The sequence below is a fragment of the Anolis carolinensis genome, chromosome 2 (assembly GCF_035594765.1).
Source record: "Anolis carolinensis isolate JA03-04 chromosome 2, rAnoCar3.1.pri, whole genome shotgun sequence".
In the NCBI taxonomy this organism is placed as follows: domain Eukaryota; kingdom Metazoa; phylum Chordata; class Lepidosauria; order Squamata; family Dactyloidae; genus Anolis; species Anolis carolinensis.
Genome location: NC_085842.1, coordinates 110,473,485 through 110,498,154, shown reverse-complemented (window position 1 = coordinate 110,498,154; position 24,670 = coordinate 110,473,485). Strand labels below are relative to the sequence as shown.

At 38.7% G+C, this 24,670-nt stretch overlaps 1 long non-coding RNA gene across 1 annotated transcript; it reads left to right on the top strand.

Moving 5' to 3' along the window:
• Positions 1 to 6,164: 6,164 nt before the first annotated feature.
• LOC107982428 (uncharacterized) lies at positions 6,165 to 22,961 on the top strand. The gene is made up of 3 exons (XR_001729959.2): positions 6,165 to 7,162; positions 14,699 to 14,806; positions 21,228 to 22,961. It is a non-coding gene; the product is annotated as an uncharacterized LOC107982428 (long non-coding RNA).
• Positions 22,962 to 24,670: the final 1,709 nt, after the last annotated feature.

The window sequence follows — 24,670 nt, the reverse complement described above, 5'->3', positions numbered from 1 at the left end:
TTCAAATGTTTTAATTGCTACAATGTAGCACAGAGGTTGAAGGAGGATCTGTCTTATTAAAGCCGAAGGCTTTAATGAGCAATAGAGAGCCTTTGCAAGCTATAGTTAGTAACAAGCTGGGATAATCTATTTTACCATTCCCAGGTCTCTAATTTTCTTGCCTCCAAGCTGCCTGTACTACTATTAAAGAGCTGTCTGAAAGTGATGCCCTGGTAAGAAACTTCCAGTGAATGACTGACTGTTTTCTTTTGCAGCTTGACTCAAACCTTGTGCCTCATTAGCCAGTTACAAGGGTGGAATGTTCTGACCTGTCAGGAAAGCATGAAATGTCCATTTGTGGCAAAACATTCAAATCAGAAAGTCTGGTGTTTTCTTAAGGCCTCTACTAAAAAAATAGAATTCCTGATCACTTTTTTTCTCTAATATTTCCTTTCCTCATTTGGGGGCTAACACACATACTGGACAAGCAAAGCCCCATAGGAAACAGCTAATTTTGCATTACTCGTTTTTCATTATCATTAAGATGATCGATGTCTTAAAGACCACGGAGCGTTTTATGATGTCTAATTGACAGAGACAAGCCAAAGCCACTGTAAAAGTAGCTATTTCCTTTTTTATGATTAACATCATTAGTGCAGTAGTTCTGTCCAAATCCATATGAGAACTGATGGTTTGCAAGATTTTGGTGAGAAATTGGCTAGGACCTGTGGGAGCAGCAAGGACCATTTGCCTATACTTGTTTTTCATGGTCATGAATAGAAATAGGGAGAGATGTCTGTAGACCCCAGAGTGCAGTTAACATATTGGACCAAAACAGTGTTTAAAGAGTTTGTAAAGAGGGAAAAAACCTATGAACTTCTGTAGAGTTGTTCATGTAGCTTTTCTTGCTCCTGTCCTAAGAACCAATGGGATGAGAAGATGGTGCTTAATAAACCAAAGTCAGGGTAGGAAGCATTAATTAATTAAAGTTAAGCACAACATGTTTTGAAAATAGTATTAGCAAAGGGTTTAGAAATTTGGTTTTGTTTAGATTACAGTTCCCAGAATCCTTCAACCAGTATCACTAATGACCACACTGGCTGGGAAATTCTGATTGGTTCTGTCAGAAGGAGGAGGAGGAAGAGGAAGAGGAAGAGGAAGAGGAAGAAGAATCAACAGCAGCGGCAGAGGAGCAAAAGGAGGAGGAGGAGGAGGAGGAGGAAGAGGAAGGGCAACAAAAGTCCAAGTTGTAGATGTGGGAGTGTGAAAGAGAGAGAGAGAGAGAGAGAGAGAGAGAGAGAGAGAGAGAGAGAGAGAGAGATCTTCTGAAGCAAAGGTCCTTGTGTTTCTTCTGCAGTCCTTTGTCCAAATTCATCCTCTGCTCAGTGAGTAACAAACTTTTGTCCATGTCTTCTTTTTAACTTGGAGACACCTTAATGTTTGAGCCATTATTAAATAAGGCAGGAAAATCTCTGTCCCCTCATCAGCAATGAACTATGTAAGATCATTGTATACATAGAAGAGAAGAGGATTGTCTCCTTCAGATAAGGCAGCAAACTGTTTCAGACAGCTTTTGACCTGCTGTTGCTTTCCCCATTCTTCCATTTCTTGGTGCGTGTGTGTGTTTGTACATGGCATCATGAAAACACATTTGGACTCTATAACCAATACATTTCATGCAGGAACAGTTTACAATCAGTTTCTATGATAACAAAGTTAGACCTTTCCTCTGCCAGTTCTAAGTCTCATAAATCATTCCTCCTTTTTTTCAGAACGTTACCTTGCTGTGTTGTAATAGTATCAGTGCAATCTTTCTTAAAATGTAAATTAACCCATCACCTTCATATAAGACAGAACAAACAATAGGACCAAACTTTCTTTCCAGAAAAACATCTTATATTGGAAACCAAATCTTTGTCACTGAACAATTGAGGCTCTATACAGGGAATTGTTTTTGTAGCAATGGCTACAAAATGGAAAGTTAATGTATAAATGTAATTAGTTGTCATCATAATAAAATATAATTAAGCACCTTTATATTTCATTTTTAAAAAGATTACTTTTTTGTTTCTTAAAAATAATAATTAATTACAATTATTTTTTAAAGAAAAAAAACCCTGCATGTTACAGGCTAGCCTGTGCTACAATACATACTATTTTGTCATTGTCCTTAGAGCCCACAACAGAGCACAAGGCACAGCACAAATGAATACTTGAAATATATGATATTACTATTCCATCGTTAAGTGTCAAATTTCTGCTTCTTTCCCAAATCATATACAGGTCATTCAGAAAGGAAGTTTAAAGCTGAAATTGTTGAGTTGGATTGCAAACTTATTATTTAAAGGAATACTGGGGGCAAGGGACTGACTGTTCTATGAAATGAAAAAAATGTGTGTATTTTTTTTAATGAACTCATTCTTGAAATGGCTAGGAGGTAGCAGGTAGAAATTGATTCTCTATTTCTTTGTAAGAACTGAATGTTCAGGCTCAGATGCCATTTCCACTGGGATCTTAAGAGTATGTTAGATTTCTCTTCCTGTTATTATTTGAAGATGCCATTCTCTTTGAAGCCTGCTTCAGAGATGACAAACTGTGTTCAACAAGAGCTGAGGGGTGGAGATTCCTTATAGACCAATGGTTCTCAAGCCACAAGAACAAAAATCCAGTCCGCAACCTCCTTCCTCTTTATTTATTTCATTTCTGCTCCTTTCTGAATCAGCACCTCAAATAACCAAACAAAATCTAGAGTTGACCAAAAACTGATTTGTAATGCAGACATGGTATTATTTATTTATTTACAACATTTCTACCTGCCTTTCTCACCCAGGGGACTCATGGAGAGTGGTCCTTGGTCAAAGTGGTCCCTAGTCAAAAAAAGGTTGGGAACCACTATCATAGACCATTCTTCTCCATCACAATTTTCATCACTGTAGGGAGCTCTTGATAGCTTGCACTCCAGCCTCTCCACGTGATTTGAACTCAGAACTCCAAATCTTACACTGTAGAATTAATGTACTTTGAAAGCAATGTAACTGCCATACATCAATGATATAGAATCCTGGAAATTGTAGTTTAGTGAAGCACCAGCACATTTTGGCAGTGAAGGCTAAAGAACGTATAAAACTACTTGTAATCATGAGTCCATAGCATTGAGGCATGGTAGTTACATTGCTTTCAAAGTACATTAATTCTACAGTGTAGATGTTCCTTAGGTGTCAATGATTTTCAGTGTCTCTCTCCAGTGGTAGATATTTGAGGACAAAATATGCATATTTGAAAAAAGAACTCCCTAGTTTTAATGTGTTTTAACTTAAAACTAGGGAGTTCTTTTTCAAACACCCTATATATTGTACTGGCCAATGTCGAGAGCCTCCACACAGAGGGGAATTTCTCTTTTTTAGAAACTTGTCTTCTTTTCATAAAGAGTGAATGCCATAGGAACGTGATAGGAACAGCCGGGATTTGTGCATGTCTCTTCCCTCTTGAACACAGTTTGCAAACATTTGGAAATGGTTATGCTAATGATTTACTCTGTACTACAGCACATATAATTGAAAGCTGGGTGAGAAATGAAATAAATACATACACACATTTGAGCTTTTGTTCTTTACTTAGCTGACACAAAGAGTACACAGACTGAAAATTATGTCAGTCAGGGTGATCCTGGGCAAAGATCTTTGTCAATGATCTCTTTTGAAGTTTACATGTAGGGACTTGGCTATGAATGCACACTATGAATGTTACCTTGGGAAGGTCCTGTCTTGGCACTCTTCTGTGTATCTTTCTCCACAACCAGAGGAAGTCCAGCTATATTTACTTTTACCTAATGAAAAGGCTATATTTACAAGATTTTAAAAAATACACACACAATTATGATAGCAGAAATATCCAAATATATATCAGATATGTGGTGCTTTGATTTTACCGACCTTTATCCTGTGACTTTTATTCATATTTCTGAAGTATGATGCTTACACAAAACATTGACTAGAATCTGTAAACTTCACCAAAATGGGGGGGAAACTACATCTTAAAAAATTCAAACTTCAGGACTTCAAACTTACCTGTAAATAAATCTCACTGAACATAACTACTCTCTACGGACCTCTTCATACGGCTTTTTAATGTAAAGAAGTGGTAGGTCAGCATGTATTAGATTGCATTATAAATGTTATCTTCAATATTTTGTGGGCCTTTTTCTTGAGGGGCATCTATGCTGATTATTTCATGCAGTTTCAAAACGGTATTGAAGAGAGGGGCTCATTGTGCAGATGATTTCCTAGGAAATCTTAGAACCAGTTTAAGGCCTAGATAGTGATTATACAAACCACAAAGCACTGATAAACATTAAAGGCTTTCTTTTGCATGCTTTTGTGGAAGTTTATTGTCTGGCCCCCACAGTTTGAAGCAAGCATTAAATGGTCAATGTAGATAGGGCCTTGGAAAGAACAGGATATATAATATTTTATAAAGTTCATACTGTAAAACTTTTTAGAGCTGGTACTTGGAAAAGAGTGGTCAGAGCAGAATCCAGTAGCTTGGTGTATTTAAAAATGCTAAAAACTTTTTGAACTTCAAGATGTCATTAGTTTGGCAGTAAAAAGGCACATGTTGCAAAAGAAGCACAGTTACTGCATCCATGAGTGTAATGCAGGGGTCCCCAAACTTTTTAAACAGGAGGCCAGTTCACGGTCCCTCAGACCGTTGGAGGGCCGGACTACAGTTGAAAAAAAAACTATAAACTAATTCCTATGCACACTGCACATCTCTTATTTTGAAGCAAAAAGAAACGAACGGGAACAAATACAGCCTCAATTTTAATCATAATCATAATAAAAATAATAAAAAGGGTTGGAAGAGACCCCTTGGGTCATTTAGTCCAATCCCCTTCTACCTTTGTGCACCAAAAGCACAAGCAAAGCACCCCTGACAGATGGCCACCCAGCCTCAATGTTGTTAATAATAGTAATAATTATAATTATAATACATCACACAGTCCTAAACGTTTGGGAAGTGTTCAACTTGTGAATTTGTGATATGAAATGCAGCATATATATCTTGTTTGCTGTGTTATACTGTGTCTTTGTGTCAATAATAATAATAATAATAATAATAATAATAATAATAATAATAATAATAATAAAGATTGGAAGAGACCCTTTGGCCATTTAGTCCAACCCCCTTCTGCCTTTGTGCACCAAAAGCACTGGCAAAGTACCCCTTCATAATTAATTAATTATTAAATAATAATTAAAATACCATTATAAACAAGCAAAGCTTTGGAAGGTGTGCACCAGGCAAGGGAGGAGGTGGGAAAGGTGTGTGCCTTTCCCTCCCCCGCACCGCACACGACTTCCTCGGTGGAGGGAGCCACCACCACAGGGGCCGGATAAATGACTTCGATGGGCCGCATGTGGCCCCCGGGCTTTAGTTTGGGGATCCTTGGTGCAGTGGCTTGAGCATTAGACTAGGGACCGTATCACACAATCATATACACAGTCTCTGACGCCGTTTACCTACTGGTGCCTATGGGTCCTATCATATGATGCAAGGTCCGTTTCGTAGATAACCTGTAGACACTCATAAGCAAAGAATCTACCTTACATACCTTTTATAAAATGGAAAACTTCATTCGCCTTTTTTATGTATGGTAGCTCATCCTCTGTGCTAGTAATGTGTCTTTTAAGGCATGTTTTGGGGCAGTCTTTTTATCCCTCTCAATTCTCCTTTGCTGAAACGGTCAGCAGTACACTTCCAGTGGCAGTCAGAGAAAGACCATAAGTAAAGCTATAAATGTCTTCTGCTTTCCCTTAATTGTTCCCTATTTAATTTTTTAAAAATTGAAACTGTGCAGATTTGTAGGAACAAAAATTTTTTTAATGCTTTTCCAGTGGGACAAAAGTATGGAGCTGTGCAAAATTGCTGAAACACTTTTTAAAAATGGGATCACAAAAACATAGGGAAGATTGGATGAATTGGAAAGAGTCATCCGTTAGCTACATGATAAATTAAAGGCACATTGTTTTATTAGACACTAGCTTGGGTACCCAGTATTGCCTGGGTTATTTGAAAAAGTCAATTTTTTAATTGTCCAAAGTGCATGAGATTGTGGGTGAACTCACATCATGCCAGGTTAACCCCCAGAAACTCCATCAATGGTTAAAGTTTGTCATGTTGGGCAAGTTTGCTTTCTAAATGTATCATTGATGGGGTTAGGTGTGTTCTCTGGCTGCAGAGTAAACTACAACTCCCACTATGGTGGGTCACTCTCCCCCAAATCCCTCTAGTATGTTCTATTCATCATGAGGGTTCCGCATGCCAAATGTGGTCCAGGTCCATTGTTGTTGGTGATCACAGTGCTGTGTCTTGATGCAGGGTGAACTACAACTTCCATCATGTTGAGTCATTCCCCCAAACCCCACCAGTATGTTTAGTTCTTCAGTTGCTGATCAATTCTGCTCTGTTTGCTGTGTGCCATAGGAAAGGGTAGAAAAGGGTTAAGGGAGAGGCAGTGGGTGGGGTCATGCAAATTCCACACCAATAGAGACAGAAAGGAACACTGGGAAGTGTCTTTGGTGGAGGAAAAAAAGAAAATCTAGGATGAAATTGTCCCCAAATGAAAGCCTTTATTTGGGTGGTGAGCAGTATGGTGTTTGTGGAGGACATTGGCAGGGTTCGTGTACATGTTCATGGTGCCCGCTATAACCTGCAATGTTCCTTGGAAGAAGGGGGGCCATTGGTGGCTCCTCAGCACTGGGAGTTGTAGCTGATTGTGGAGGCAGGAGCCTGTCTGTGTAAATGGACACCCGTGCCACATACATGCATACAGATTTTCACTTTTATTATGTGTATAGATGGAAAGAACAGGATGGGGTGGAGTGGGTATGAATCCAGAATATATCCAGTCCCCATCTAGCTGTCTTTAACTACAGATTGCCTACTTCACAGGCATTTTCTCTGGCGTGTATGATAAGGTTCTTGGACTCGGGAGAGCAGAGCTCAAATCTCCACCTGGACTTAAAAATCCACCAAGTGATCTTGGGTACCTCACACTCTTTCAGCCTCAGGACAAGGCAAAGGCAAAACCCTCTGGACAAATTTTGCCAACACAAAAACCCAACTATGATAGTTCACCAGAAGTTGGAAATGACTTGAAGGAACACAACAGTACTGCATCCATGTAAGTATATACACTTGTCATTTTTTAGTTCTGAATATTGTAATACTTTGCTGAATGGTGAAGAGTTCCTTTCTGAAGCCATCAACAGCAGACTGTTATCTGGAGGGCCACATTTCACCATTACGCAGACCAGACCATGGGCTTCTCGTGGAGGCTAGCTATAGAACCACAGTCTAAAACTAAACTCAGCCCTCCTCCAACCATTCTCTCACATCCAACTGCTGCTCCTGTTTCATTCTTCTGTGGTATAATTATTTTGACACCTTTGATTTCCCATCCTTTTTTGGCAGCTGTCTGTATTTGTGCCCTCTGGCTTCCTAAGAAATGTGACAAAACTCTGAATGAGCATTTAATGCTTTTTCTAGTCATAAATTCTAAATTGCACTATATTGTCTTTATGGAATAAATTGAGTGGAACTAAAAGGAGAAACAGACATTGTCCTCAAAAAAGAAAAATCATAAATCTTTAGTGGCTTGATGAATATAGTTTCTTGAACTGGCAATTTCGGCTCACAAAAAAGAATGAGTGCAAAGGATAGTTCTACAGAGACAGACACATATTTTGACATACTAATATTTCCTGAAAAATCACAGCAGATTTTATCCTATAATATTCTGTGCATTGTGTTGTCGAAGGCTTTCATGTCTGGAATCACTGGGTTGCTGTGAGTTTTCTGAGCTGTATGGCCATGTTCCAGAAGCATTCTCTCCTGACATTTTGTCCACATCTATAGCAGGTATCCTCAGAGGTTGTGAAGTCTGTTGGAAACTAGGCAAGTGTGGTTTAGATATCTTTAGAATGTACAGGGTGGGAGAAAGAATTCTTGTCTGTTACAATTGCGAATGTTACAGTTGGCCACCTTGATTAGCATTGAATAGCCTTGCAGCTTCAAAGCCTGGCTGCTTCCTGCATGGGGGAATCCTTTGTTGGGTGGTGTTAACTGGTCCTGATTGTTTCTTGTCTGGAATTCCCCTGACTTCTGAGTGTTGTTTTTTATTTATTGTCCTGATGTTAGAGTTTTTTAAATACTGGTAGCCAGATTTTGTTCATTTTCATGGTTTCCTCCTTTCTGTTGAAATTGTGCAGTCTGACATGGTGTGCAAAGTTTCAGAAACTTCCTGTGGCAGAGTATTCCTGTGAGGTTATATATGTCAGAGTATACCTTCCTGAATACAGGTTGAGCATGCCTTATCTGGAATTCCAGAATCTCAAAACACTCCAAAATCCATGAATCACTGAGATAATGATACCTTTGCGATTTGATGGTTCAATGGACACACACTTTGTTTCATGCACAAAATTATTAAAAGGTAACATGTCACCTGTCCCCATTCCATGTACAGAAATGACCGAACTAACCATTTCCACTGCCACATCAAAAGATTGCATGGCATGCTCAGCTCTGTTCTCCAACACCTTGTCACTTCTTCTCTGCATTTGTGACAGCTGCTTCATTCTGCCTAATAATAGAGCCAAGCTTGTCAGAAAAGCTATTGTCAATTAATGTAGACAGCAGTAGGCTGGAGGGATTAATGGCCTGAACTGGAATGAGGCAGCATTCTGCAACATTGTTCTATTTGTTTATGGCTATTGGACTGGCTTCCAAAAGAGATTGTATTCTGCAGTGCATCTGCATCAATTGTGTTGGAAATGTGAGTGCTGCTACAGGTTGAGTATCCCTCATATAAAATGCATGGGGCCAGAAGTGTTTTGGATTTTTTTTGTGGATTTTGGAACACCTGCATTTCCATATACCTATTTAATGAGATATCTAAGAGGTGGGGCCCAAGTCTGTACACAAAATGTATTTATGTTTCATATTCACTTATATGCATAGCCTGAGGGCAATTTTATATAATATTTTGAATACTTTGGAGCATAAAACAAAGTTTGCGTACATAGAATAACCAGAAAGCAAAGTTGTCACTAGGAGCTACCCATGTGGACAATTTCAAAATTTGGAATTTCTTGGAATTTGGAATTTCAGATAAGAGATGCTTAATCTATATCAGTTGAATATTAGGTCAACCAGTTTTTCATAGGCTTCAGTGCCCCTTCACAATTAACACCACCACCCATTTTGGTCTGACTCAGAGAAACCTTCCATGCAAGGCTGTAGCAGACAACCTGGAGAGCCAAGGCAACCAGACCTCATTTCCTACAGCCCTCATCACCATGTGCCTCTCCCCCCAAAACTATAGGTCCACTTTTCTTCTCTGTTCCTCTGCAGCAGAAATCACTTCCTCTGCCCCTTTTTCTGTGTACTCAGGAGGCAGTGCAATACAGATGTAACACAGAAACCATTGGCTCTAGGTCCACCCTTCATAGGCTATGCTCCATAATTGATTGCCTGTTGGGCAATAATATCTTCCAAGAAAAAGGTTAGGCTTGAAACAGATGGTTTCAAAGAAAGCCTAATGTGAGAATAGGTTGAGCATTACCATGTGACGCGGTGAAGCAAAAGCTGAAGCCTATAGTATACATGGAGCTCACCATGCTGATATCGGACACCTTTTTTTGTTTAATTTTAAACCAGTTCTGTTAAATGATTCAGAATGTACATTGAAAGACGAAAGATCCATGCTGCACCTCAACCATTTTTCTCAAACTACAATGAGCCAACTTCCTAGCTAAGCCTCTTTCTCCCTGTGAACAATGTAGTACAGTCAATCCCCGAGTTACAAACATCTGACATATAAATGATTCATAGTTACAAATGGAATGAGACAACAGGAAGTGAGAGAAATCTACCCCTATGGAGGGAAATCCACTCTTGAAAGGGTTATCATAGAGAAAGGTCTCGCCACTGAAGCTTTATCACCAATCCTTGTTTCCATAACAAGGCAAAATTTTCAAAATCCAATTATCACAGGGACAGAAAGTGAGATGAAATCTTTTGAACAGAGGTACAGACAGCAAAACAAACACCACAAGGGTGTTAACCCTTCCCCTTGCTATCCTTTGCTATCCAAAGCTAAACAATATCTATATGTGGCTGCTGTTACACTTAAAAATGTACCTGTTCTGACCTACAAACAAATCTACAGAAACTACCCTGTTTGTAACATGGGGACTGCCTGTATTTGAAAAGTACTACTTCCCACATTGTACAGTCTTCCCCTTTGTCAATTGTGATCAAATCATTCTATCCATTTTTGGAATAATATAAAACCATTTATCAAAAATGAGAATTGAAGGTCCATTCATGTCATGATTCCTCTTTCTGAGTAGTTTTGATTTTCCACACATCTACAAGAATTACTTTTTCCCTAAAACTTCTTATCAAGAAGGGATTCCTGTGCTGAAAAAGTGACCTATTGAGCTCCTGTGTATACGTTGGCTTCAAGACAAAGTCATGGCAATGAATTATCCACTCATTTCCAGTATTCTCTCAAGTAGTCAGCATTAGTAATACCACAACTCATTTAAAAATCTAATCGCATCAGCTTTGAGAGCACTTATTATACAGCTATTTGCCTTCAGCTATCCTTTTCTACCACACAGCCCAACCAAAAACAAAATCTTGATGTCTTGGTTTTTAGGCCTGTTCCTGGGGTTATCTGGGATGCCAATTCCGAAAATTGCATTGGATAGACCACATCTGTTCAAGTTTCTTACATATGTTTATCATAGTTTTCTATGGGTGAGCAAATGATGACTGATAGATGGCCATGTTCTGTATCTCAGTCAAAGGGACTTCTTCACACGGCTCACATAAGCCATGCTGTTGCACTGGCAGTCACCCTGTTTCTGTCCCCATCTAATGGGAGAAAGGGCTGCAACATACGTTACCCCACCACTCTTCCCCCCATCATATGGGGAAAAGGGGAGGAGAGTGCAAAAAACACTTTCCTCTCCGAGATAGAGGAGGAAGTGCCTTCCAGTGCTTCCTCTCCACTTTGGGAGGAATGTGGATGGGGCCCATCGAGCATCGTCTGATGGTGTTTGGGAGGCCCCGGCTAAGCCCTGACCAAAAGCACCAATATGTGAAGAGGTCTTAGTGCTGATAGTGGAAAACTGGTGCTATTTTTGGAATCAGGTGGAATCAATCCATATAAAGTGGACTAACATTTGAGACAACTAAAGGTGTGTTGGCCAGTGTAATACATCATTGGCCAGATAAAGAACCCAACAAAATAAGTAAAGAATATATTAGCTTTTCCTGTTACTGCTATAGGAATCAGTATCAAGATGAAACTCAGCACAGTTGAGACCCAAGTGACAGAATAGCTAGTCTTCTGTCCAGAATTGCAGAACAAAGAAAGACTGTGGCATGACATTCTCCAATACTTGCTGAATTGAACACTATTTGTGTCTTAATATTTGCACTAAAATGTGTGATGCAAGGCCAGAAAGTTATTTTTGTTCTTTACAATATGTTCTGTCTTCTTGATCTTTATGAAACAAATTACTTCTGCATTTGTATTCCAGTATGCAGACTTGGTTATAAATCACCAACATGCCTGTAGTTCAGGGATAGCAGAGTCATTTAAAGAAATTCAGGAACTCCTGCGGTTGTACTGATGTTTGTATATTCAGTGCCTACATGTATAAGCTTGCAATTATGGATGTCTTTTGAGAAATAGAGATATGCAGAGGGTTACTACATATATGACTCAATAGATAAGATACTGGACCTACTAGTAATTTTACAAAATGATTCATCCAAGGACGTATCCTAATTTAACATATTTCATCAGTTGGTAACATGCGACTCCCACGTGTTATTCAGACAGCTTCCTGTCCCACACACCTTGACATTGATGACTAAGGTTGAGGGGACTTCAGTTTAACATATTTTGGAAGGATTCCCCATTCCTAATATATATTGTTGATAGCTAAACCAAAATGCCAAAAACAGCATTTTCTTTGTTGAAAATAATATTTCAATGCAGCAATATTAATTCCTTTGTATAAAATGCCATTTTCTATGCAAATCAATCATTTACACAGAATAAATTCCCAATTACAATATTTTATGTTCAGCAAACAGGACTTTCTATGCAGGAATTAATATTCCTGTGCTTAAATGTTATTTTCAGTGCAGAAAATGCTGCTTTCTGTGCAAAATATCCACGTGTGACTTTTGTGGTGTTAAGTCGCTAACTACAAAGATTCTCATCAGTCTAGAATTCGTCATCAGGGTTTCTCAACAATCCTTTCAATGTATGTTGATGTCGACAGACATTTAAAGCACAGGAATTGAATTACTTCCTTCATGGCTGCCTAAATGAAGATATCCAAATAGTGGAAATTAAGAAAACTTACCCTGGATGAATGTTGAAAAAGAATCTGGAAATCTTGGATAAGGGAAGAACTTTCCTACACAGCTAAATAGTGTAATGTATCATTGCATCAGGATTGGTTTGCCTTTATTGAACAATCACAGTAGTATCAATCTCCATCTGGCTAAAAAGCTAAGGTGCTTCTTCTTCTTCTTCGACTGACCACTAAAAGTGTCCTATAAGGGAACACAAACTTTGTTCAAAGAAAGGTTGTTTGACTCAGAAAGATTCCATCCCCTTAGGCCAATGTTTACTATTACTCTTTTCCTTTGTTAATGTCTGTTCCCTATCCTTATTATTTGCTAGACTGCTTATGTTAAGTACATAAATGCTGTAAATCTGTACACAAGATAAGAAAATAGTCAATAAAAATTATATTGTTATATTATATTACATTTTATATTGTTATTTCCATCCCTGTTGCATATACATACCTGGGCACTTTGAACCCACATCCTCACTCCTTATTCATCTCCCCCCCCCCCCATACTCATTCTCTGCTCCCTATGCTACCACCTTTTTCTTCTTGCCACTACTTCCCTCTCTTATTATATTCTCTTTCTGATCTTTCTTCCCTCTCCTAGCTAAGGTTGTCAACTCAGTGTGAGAAAAAAATTTCAAACTGAGATTGAATTTCTACGCATTCTATTGCCTGTCAAATTCATTTTTACTGCTTTAAATTCATCTCTTAAATTGTTTAAACTCAATCTGGGGGGAGAGGAATAGATTTTGGAGGCCAGAGACTACATGACCCTTTATTTGGTTTATTTGGCTTGTTTTTATTATGTTTTGTTTTGTTTTCTGTTTTTTGGTGGGGGTTTTTTTTTGGCACACCGTTTAGTCGTCATTTAAAAACATCAAAAATCCCTTTAAATTAAAAAATAAAAGGTAAATCCCAAGGAAAGTTTCTGGCAATTGAAAGTTTGCCCTTTTTGTATGCAAACCACCCTGGGGAGAGAGGACGGTCTATAAATAAAGTTTTATTTTTTTATTAATTTATTTATCTATTTTCATTTATTATACATGCTACTTCTATAAACCTCTTAAACTTATTCTGTCTTCTCTCTCTGCCCTTGGGGGCCTGTAAGACTCCCTCAAACTAGAAACATAACATGGTGCTTTAACCTTGAATATGAGTTGGCTCATCTTCAGCTTTCTTCTATTTGAGCCAGCCGCTTGCTGTTTTTAGTAGATCCAGGCTACCTTTTAAGACATCTAGAAGGTCTCCACAAATCATATTATGTTCAGTTTCACCTGTAGCTTAGCCTTCACAATGCTATCACTCAATCTGTTTCTGTCTTTGGTCTTCAGGTCTGTCAACTAAACTGAAAACCCCTTCACAGGGACATAAAGTAAGAAAGAGATCAACTTCTTCATTTGGCTACCGCTCCCTTCTAGCATTTGTCTGAAAACTGTCACCCATCTCTGATCAATGTTCTGCTCTTTGGAGACAACCTCTTCCCTTATTTGTTGTAAAATATAGTAGTCATCAGCTTGTCAATGTCAATTTCAGTGTGAAGTACTGCAGCAATAATCTGTAAATCTCTCCATTTCACATCACAATGAACAGTGACATTTGCCATTTTTAAAAGCAATATTTTAACATCATACATTTTTCTAGGTACTCGGTGCATTGTGCCAATATCTTATATGCTTTCTTTCTGAATTTTCTGTTATTGGCTGGCAACACTTTGTCCCAAATGATTTGGCCTGATTCCCCACAGAACCGGTTCCCTTTTACTGTTTTCAGTTTTGAACGGAAACCATCCATGATTTCATGGAGCTCTGGGAAGCTAACATTGTTACATTCAAGGTTCTTCACAGACTCTTCAAAGATGACTGGCAAGCAGATTGTTCAAAGAGCAAACATAAAAGTGCAGACATTTGTGTTCTTCCTTTTTGAAAGCTTCCCATACAATCCTTAGATATTCTGGGGAGAAGTCATTCTCCCAAAATAATCCAATTTTCCAGTGTGCCTTCAACAGTGGATAGAACTGACAACAACCTTATTCATTTGTAATAATGTATATCTTTCTATTCCATTTCTGTAAATTCAAAAAAAAAAAAGGACAAAAGGTTCTCCTTTTTTCTAGACTAAGCAGTGAAACTGACTGTGTACCTTGACAACAGATGTTTCTGCATCAAAATACAAAGGTCTCCTCCATATCTGTGAATAATTTGTCATTTTCATCGCATTTGTATTAGGAGTTCATTAAACTAACATTTGATGCACTAACTTGTGTTTTCTAGAATTATCAAATGGATCGTCAGCCAGTCAAGAAGGCACACTATTGATGTTCAGACCATTCTTCTGTCGCATACTGGTGAGCCATGTCTCAACTGTCAATGTAAAATTAGGTAAGGTATGGTTAATTATCTTTATCACAGAAAGATAACTTATTGGGAGGGATTTCATTATCTTTCCTTATTGGGAAGTTAAGACACAAATACAGTTTCCTTAATCTTATGATTGATTTCAGACTCTTCACTAATTATTTGGATGCCAAAGTGTTTTCTGTTGTGTTGGAAAAAATCAGAACCATGTTATAGGGTTGGACATATTTAATTTATGCTTTCTTGGTTTGTGTAATTCAAATTCTGAAAAAGAATGAACCCGATTTTCATGGGATTACTCTCTTTTGGTTAAAAAGGAGATTTGAAGCATTCTTCTTTGTTATTCCTTTGACTCCCCGTTTTATGCTTTTGGAATGATTTCCAACTGCTTTTATTTCCTCATGCTTGACCTTAAAACCTATGATGTCATAGAATTAATTCTATTGTAAGTGTACTGATAAGAAGTCAGTTCTTCAATGCATTTTCTTTTCTTCATTCATCATTAAAATGGCCCAGACCTCTTCTTGTTTTTTCACCCTATGTCGTTGGCTACAAGTCCCCAAACACCAACACTCCCAGTCATGATTTGAATTAAATCATGTTTAAAAATTTTAAAAGAAAGCATCTTTTGACTCAACAGGTAACTGTGGCATGCTTGGCTATGGGGAAATGCTGTTCTTGAATACTAGGACTCACATCTCTTTTACTTCTGGCTCTCTCTGTATTTCTACCAGTCTTTTAATTCCATTTTGCAACATTCACCCAGTGGCAGTTTTCATGGTTTCCTTGCCTCTTGACTATTTATCACCTGTCCCTATTTCCCAAACCTTTCTGTTCAGGCCTTTAGCTGACAGGCCAGTAGCTTTTCACATTTATGGTAATGGCTTCAAAAGTTTATTAGAAATCAAAATCAATCCCTGGACTCCATTCAAGATGTGGAGGATTCACAATGCTTCTGAAGCAAAATTTCTGATCATTTCAAGTTGAATCTGTGGTTCCGTAACCTTATTCCCAGTATGTGCTCTGTGGCTGTGATGACTCATGGGCCTTGTAGTCCCGCTCCTAGTGTCCCTGTGGCAGATGAGGATGAAAACATGGGGTTTTCTCCGGATCAACAACAGCCGGAATCCTTTCAGATGCCCGATGTTGATTTTTTTGCCCAAGAAGCAATTAAAAAAGACCTTGAGCAATCCTCGCCTCCTTTTGCCAGGAGACAGTCCTATACTGCGGAAAGGAGAGAAAGGGAGCAGATTCGCAGGAGTCTGAGAATCGCAGCTAAACAAGACACTGATTAGCCATGCTTCCCTTGGGAAAATCTAGGGAGTCTCACATCTGGAGAAAACTGGGTTTCGCTTTCCGTTCTCTAGGGAAAGAGAACGCTGGACACCTGTTTGGCGGGAAAACGAGACCCAGATATAGGTGCCTGGCACGGTTGGATCCGTGCGGAGTCAACAGAGCAGCTTCAGGAGTGATTTGGTGTTCCAGTCTAGTGTGGACTTCGCAAGTCTGCAACCCCAGCTTCCTTGCCTTGCCAATCCAAGTATTCAAGAACTGCCTTGTCTTTCCAAGTATTCAAGAATTGCCTCGCTTTGCTCCTAGCCACGGACCTTGCTCCAAGAATCAAGTCTTGCCCTCGTACCTTGTTGTGGATTTTACCTTGGACCCTGAAAGACCCTGGACGTTTCCCCACACTATTGCTTGGCAATAGTGTGTGTTTCGGTTTGGGATTTAACTTTGAACTCTAATATCATTTATTGGACAAAACATTTCTGGACTATATTTGACCTCATTTGATAGGTCTGCTTCTGGACTACATTTTCTACTTGTTTTTATTATTCTTATATATTTCCTTAATAAAGATATTAGATAGTTATTGGCCTCCGTGTTTGGTTCTTGGTGCTCCGTAGCCTTGGGCGTGACAGTGGCCCCTTCTACACTGCCATATAAAATTCAGATTATCTGATCTGAACTGGATTATATGGCAGGATAGACTCTTATAATCCAGTTCAAAGCAGATAATGTGGATTATTGTCTTTGATAATCTGGATTATATGGCAATGCAGGTGGGCCTCATTCTTTTTCTTCACCCTGGCCCTCTGTCTCTGTCTCTCACTCATTCTTCTGTCCTTAATAGACAGAGACACATTTTTTCCATCATCTTGCAATCTTTTAACTGTTAGCAAAAGTTGGGCATGCTACAGAGAAAGCAGCACTCATGTGTATCATATTTATTTTCCCAGAATGGCCTCTGATCCTTCATGGACTCTCTAGAAGCTGTCTTGAAAAATGATAAAGATGCCATGTATCTTCTGCAGCACATCTGGCATTTTTAAAAGAAAGAAAAACAACAAAAGAAAACATGGTAGAGTGAGGGAAATAGTGAACACACGAACGGGGGCAGGGGAAGAGATGAAGAAAATATGGGAGCTGGAAGAAAGACCACAGTGGAAGGGATATGCATGGTTGTTTTGGCAGAGATATAAAGTGTGTGGTGATAGTGACTGTCTTTGCTCTGTGCTCACTGGTCTGATCCTGACAGCATCCTTGAAGCTTGCTCACCATCTCCCTCATACCAATCCCCTATATTATACATACAGTTGCTTTATGCCGCCACACCCAGGCACCTTTTAAAGCTTTGAGATGTGCTTCTTCCTTTGCCCAGGTGAACTGAGGGGCCTTAGAAGCTCTGGCAATCCCAGTAACCAAAGGCACTTCAAGTTGAACAATCAAACAAAATTTTCACAAAGTCTATGGCAGACTTGGCACACGTAGTTAAGGTTGCAAATATAAACAACTTATAAAACCTTGCAGATGTTCCTTTCTTTCTTTTCCCCTTTAGTTGCTGGTTTAACTTCCTTCAAAGGTGAAGAGATCCTGAGATCCTCTTACCCTAGCCCTGAGCTATCAGAAAGAGCAGGTCTATAACTATCTAAGCTCCAAGCTAGTTTTTGAGGCGAAGTAGGTAGAACTTCCTCCAGTGGCAGAGAAATCCTGAGATATTCTCTGCCCCAGTGCTAAGCTACTATTTTTAGAAAGAACAGGTCTTTCCCTATTTATGCTCAGCACTGGTTTTAAAGGCAGGTCAGTACTTACGATGGCTTTGTCAGGGTTGGCCTGGCTTGGCCACACAAGCACATCTAAGTTCTTTCTTCTTCAGTCTAGAAGGCAAGAGGCTTCTCAAAATGGAGCCTTCTTTCCCCAGGAAAAGGGGCAGTCTCCAGAACAATAAGATACATTTGCAGGCTGCAAGCAGCAAAGCTTTGCAAACAGGCTACAAACTCTGCTAATGGTTGACTATCAGAGTGCTGCAGAATCTGCAGCAACCCTGGAACAAACGCAAACAGGTGCTATTTTCTGCAACTGTGAAAAAATGCAAACCAAACCTCTGGGGGACAGAACATGCTTTATTACATATTATCAGTACGTCATCCCCCTCCTTTAAAGGTTTAAAGCTGAGTGAAGAAACTATCTATTATTATTACAGTAGAGTCTTGCTTATCCAACCTTCACTTATCCAACATTTTGGATTATCCAACGCAGTTTGCCTTTTAGTAGTCAGTGTTTTTGTAGTCAATTATGTCAATACATTGCGATGTTTTGGTGATAACTTCGTAAATACAGTAATTACTACATAATGTTACTGTGCATTGAACTGCTTTTTCTGTCGATTTGTTGTACAACATGATATTTTGGTGCTTAATTTATAAAAATCATAACATAATTTGATGTTTAATAGGCTTTCCCTTAATCCCTCCTTTTTATCCAACATTTTCACTTATCCAACATTCTGCCGGCCCGTTTATGTTGGATAAGCGAGATTCTAGTGTATTTAATTTTAAAAGACAGGCATTTCAAGCTATGGATGGTTGTATGTCTTGCACTTTTATTAAGTACAGTCTGAAATCAAACATAAGAGCAAGTGTATCAAATTAATCCTCAGACTGCAATAAGAATTGCAACCTATGCTAACAGGGGGTGTAGGTACAGTTACTAAGGAAAGTTAATAGCTGTGAAGGTGAATTTCATTAGAATTTATACTGATGAGAGCAGGGGCAATTTAGCACTAAGTGGATTGATGTCCTGGGAGTCACTGTGAAATTGGTCCTTGGGTAAAGATCAATAGAAGATGGTCTCTCAAGGCAACCAGCTCAGGATAAATAGGTCAGACACAGTACTGCCAATTTGAAGCGGGGGGGACGAGTTGGAACAAGGAAGATAGAGGGAACAAGAGCAAGTACAAGTCAATGGACTCTTGGTATTGTTAGAGCATGTAAAATCAGTTGGTGAGTGTGTTAGCTGAAAATGCAAAGCACAGAGCTTATTGGTTGGGTTACCCCTAGGAAGCTAACTGAGCCTGGGAGTTTTGGCAACAGTTACATATAGTTTTTCTGTGCCAGAGCTTACCAAGAGAGGTTTGCTTCTGGGCTGCTGGAAGAAGACCTTTTACATTGACACCTAAGGACTATTTGAATCTCTCTCAAAGGATATTATGTGAGTCAATGCAACTGTTCATATGATTGCATTTTGAAGAGTAAACCTCTTGTTCTTTACTGATCATCTGAGTGGCATATCTTTTCTCGGGCAAGACAGTGTGTGGACTGGTCAAATGTGAACTACGCATGATTTTTCATTCCACCACAGGTATCCACTGAGGTATGGTCCATGAATACTAATATCCATGGACACTAAAGTCCCAATATATACAATAGCATAGCAACATGGTGTCCATTATATAAAATGCCAAAATCAAGATGTGCTTTTTAGGTTTTTGCTTGCTTGCTTGCTTGCTTGTTCATTTGTTTTAATATTTTCAAGCTACAGTTGGATCAGTGGATGCAGGATCCATGGATATGGAGGGCTGACGGTAGAAAAAAAAACAAGAGGCTTATGCTGAGCTTGAAACACATATATATAGCTTGGAAAGGAAGAAGTTAGAAGGCTGGTAGTTTTAGACAAGTTGGATTTGAGGAATAGGCAGGACTCAACAAATTGGCAACTTAAAATCTAAAGCCCAAATATTGGTATGCAATCTTGCAAAAGCTGTCCTCAATGGGATTCAATATCCATCTGCCCAGAGGGGAAACAGAAGTCCAATAGCAGATAATGTGCTGTAGTTATTAGCAGAGGAAAGGGAAGGAAAAAACAAAGGATGGCTTTGAATTGTATATTTTCCTAATTAAATAAAGACAACTCCTATATTTTTTAGTAACCATGCCAAGCACAAGAAAGGAAATCTGAAGTTTGAACATTCTATTTCATACCAATATATTATTTTTACACTTTAAATTCATCTCATAGATACATGCATACCCCTGAGAGCAAGAACCTTTAAAGCCCATATAAGTTAAGAATTTTATAAACTTAGTTCTGGTAAGTAGAAACACAAAAATTATTTCTTCATATAGCGTTGCATTAGTCACACTGCTTGCATTTCTGGAATGTCCTAAGGCTATTCATGACTTTACCATTCGTTAAGAACCACATCCAAAATTGAACAACATCTGTAATAAATGGTTAAGTTCTATATGTATTTGATTTATAATGTTTTCTCTTCACTGGCAGAATGATGCTTTGCATGCAATTCTACCATTGCTGTTTTCAGAACTGCCTTTGCATCCACATTCACATGTGCAATGCAATAGAATTCAGGAATCTTACAAATCCTGCTAGCTGTGAAGTGAGCACCCTTGGGGTCTCCTGATTTGTTTCCTCCCAGCCGTGGTACACGAAACATTGCTAGAATGTTGGGTCAAATCACTCTTTAGGTTTCCTGCAGTGCCTCTAACCTAGTATCACCAGGGAGTATATATTGAAATATAAATGGTGTTTAACAACTATTCATCATTCCTTGGAGAGCAGATATTTCAATAATACCCCTGCCAGGACAACCTGACAAAGAAAGATACACAAAAAAGAGGGTGCTTTGCCCAGTGGGCTCCCATGCCTTCAGGTAGCCCTCTGTGTAATGTAGCCTGAGATGCAGCACCTATGCTGTAAGAGAAGCTTTGTAACCTTGTCCCTTCATGGTGTTTCTCTATTAAGTGGTGCCCTCCTCAGACTGTTCAGATCATCTCCACACTAGACTGTTCATATCCTTCCCTCTAGATTGGGAGATAGATACAAGTACTTGTATAACATAGGTCAAAACAGTACTGCATGACACTTGATGAAGATTTCCATTCCACCCATCAAAGATGATAGTTCCATCATGATCCCTTCTAAAGTTTATTTTCCTTCATTTGAATGCATACAGTAAACACTGTAATGATGTACATTTTTGCTGCAACAACAGTTGTTTACAAATTCCATTTTTCACTTTATAGCTGTGCTCCCATTAAAATATTAAATATCATATGCCCTTGTTTAATGGCTGTGTGGCATATGTAAGGAGTAAGGCAACAAACATCCAGCCTTCTACAGTGACTGACGTCTATTCTGTTTCCAGATTCACAGGGAAAACATAAATAAAATGACTGAAACACTGGAAGTGACCACTGGGGAAGCCTCCTTGTGCATCCCCATCAAATGTGACTCAAAGGATAATAAAACTGAAAGAAGGCCTTTCTCTAAGGATCTCAAAACACAGGCAAGTTCATATGGAAGTATACAGTTCTTCAGTAATAATGTAAGTTGACACCTCACTCTTCAAAGTTAGAGAAAGCCTGTAATTTTTATTGTTTCTAGCATTCTTAATTAACTAAGATGTATGAGTGTTTGCAACCCTGGACAGAGGAACAATGGTGCCAGTCCCAAGGGAAACTTCTTTTAGACCCATATTGCAGACAAAAGAGATGGAAAGATATCAAAGAACAAAGTTAAAGGATGAAGATTTTACAAGTGCCAGCTACTCAAAATGGCATTAAACATGCTCTTAATTGTCTAAAGCTTGTCAGTCCCGAAGGAAAGGGGAAATAGTGGGAAACAAAGCATTTGCATCAAAAAACAAAGAAACAAATCTGAAAGTATTAAGAGAGTTTTCTCGTGGCACCCATTCCTCTACTTTTCTAGTTACCTAGCACAATGCTACTTATAAAACAAGCTGTAAGCCATCTTGAGACTCATGAAGGCAGTAAGTACCAAATGTGCCATCACGCACCAAGCCTTTGCCCATAAAAGAGAACTGTTCCACATTAGCAGGGAGGGTGGGAGACACTTACTACTCTGTCCCTCAGATAGAAGTTTTCAAATTTGTACAGATTCAAAGCCTTTAATTCAAGCCTTGAAGACAGCTAATAACACAACAGTGGGGAATATGCAATCCTTTAACTCTCTCCCTTAAATTGCTTCAATCTGTCTTCAAACTGTATTGACTGCAAACCTATGCAGTGGCTGGGAAAATCTATCACCTCACGGCTGAAAATGGCTCCGCAGTCTTCAAAAGCATTTAATTAAAATGCAACTTAAAAACTAAGTAGCTTGAGGTACACAGTCTTATCATCCTCTTAGTAGGTACATTAAGTTTGAGGTGTTCAGGCTTCATACTGATACAACTATGTCTCCAAGAAATAGATAGAGACAACACTACTTTTATTTTACTGTAATAGATTTGTTGTGCTGTTTTTGTCTTGGAAATGACCGATTAGGCTTCATACTTTAGTTATTATTTTTCTCTGAAGAACAGTAAAAAAAAGTCTTATAAGTAGAGAAAGTGACTATATCAAACAATCTCTATTTCTAGTTGGAATTAGACAAGTATTGATTTTCCATTCGGTAATTGATGCAATAGATCTATTCCAGTTGAAACTTAAAAAATGGATTTAGATATCTCAGTTCCTTCCATTACTTTTTAAAGAAGATAAGAGGAGCAAATTTAACAAAATCTTATATATCTTCCAGGTTTTTAAAAGTCCATTCATTTATATTCCACCTTTCTCTCCAAATGGGGTTCAAGGTAGCTAAAGCCATATTTTAAACAATACTGTTCTTGCTTGGCTTTCCTTTCTGGCTGCCCTCTTACTCTGTTTATTTAGGACCTCATCAGGACCCCATTTCTACACACTTTAAAACAGTTTACAGACATGATCCCTTGTAGCCCATTCATTGGTAATTGAGGATTCTGGAGTCAGAGAGCAGTTGCCTTCAGAGCACCTGAAGCACATGGAAGTGGCTAAACGCACCTATTTACACATGGAATTGGGAACTGTCAGATTCGCTTGTGTTAGTTCTTTTCAGTTACATTGAGAGTAGGCATTCCTGTAGGCAGACTTGAAATGAGCCTCAATGCTCCTTTTCTTATAAGTAATCCTCTTGCATGAAAATATTATCTGTTTCCTTACAAACAGAATGGAACCAAATACTACGATGATTCCCCCCCCCCCGCTGCCCCCCTCCCATGGGATGCAGTCCTTAGCCAGGGGCTGGAAATCATACAAGCATACAGGTATTTTTAGATTTCAACTCCTATAGCCCCTGGCCAATATAGCTGTGAGGTCCAGTCTAACATCTGGGGACACACATCATTATCACCCTTGCTTTAATTCCCAGCACAAACCTGCCTCAATATAAAGATGCTGATGCTGAGAGGAGGAACTTTTGCCTCAATGTAAACTGAACTCAGTCATGTGTTGCTGCTGCAAGACATGTATGTGTGACTTGCCTGCATCCCTCAATGTACTGACGCACTTGGTTTTTTAAAATGCAATTCATAATTACAGATTTTGTTAATTATTCAATGTGTACCAAATCAAAAAAAAAAACACCCAGAAAAGTTTCTCCATTGTATATTGGTTGTCTGATGTTTTCAGAACACTTCTGCACATTAAAGTTATTTGTGTGCCTATGATTTCATCCCTAAAAACCACTTCAGAAGGTTTCTCCTCCTTAATTAAACCAATTAGCTCTCTGCTGGATTCTTCATAAAGCACTTCTATTATCTTGTCACAGCATTTTAACTGTCTGCTATTTTTCCATAGCTAATATTCTGAATGGTGTTCTTTAATGAAAGTTTTGGATATTACTCAAAAACGTTATGGAAAAACATGAAGCATTTTCATAGTATGTTCATGTAGTATGTATATCCATGTGAGATACATTCTTAAACTTATTGTGGAAATAGGAAACCATGGATAATAGCAATTACCAAAATAAAAGATTTCCAAATGACATTACCATAGAGTATCTGTGGAGGACCTAGAAAATTCCTAAAGGTATTTTCTCTAGGAATTTTTAGGTCCTCTGTCAGGTGATTCTATGGTACCCGCTGGTACATCGTAGAATCTCCTAGAGGATTTAGACCATTCTTAAAGAAGACATATTTTGTTGGATAAAGACTGTTAAAACTGTGGTTACTGATCCCACAGGTATTGGGATATATTAAACAAAATGGGATGTGCAAATTGACTCTTCAGAAAAATCTTAGAATTTCATGACTTGCGAAACAACTAATGTCAGGGCTTACACATTAAGGCCTGAGCATGCCCTACTGAGTGAAGCAACTGCCCCAGGACACAAAAGAGCAGGAAGCAGTGGTTAGACACAGGAAGATAATGCTGTATTGGTGGCATGCCCTGCCCTGCCATCCTTCTGTGTGTTGAACTAACATTCAGATGTCAGACCCGTTGGCTTCACCTGCATGAGAGGAAGAGGCATCTGCTTAGTTTCAAATACCAAAATCATTTGGCTTCACCTAAATGTAAAGAAAAAGAGGAACAAGCATCTATTTCACTTAAAATCTCATGGTCCACTCCAGACTAAGTGCATCCTATACAGGCCACTAGTTAATAATTATGTCTAATTATAAAATAAAACCTTACAATAAGAGTCATTTTACATTCTGATTTCTTGAAAAATTTCTAGATGAAAATCATCATGTTATTAGGCCAGTGCATATGGAGAGATGACTGATTATGCACCTTTGAGGAATTGTGAAAACTGACTGGATAGATGAAA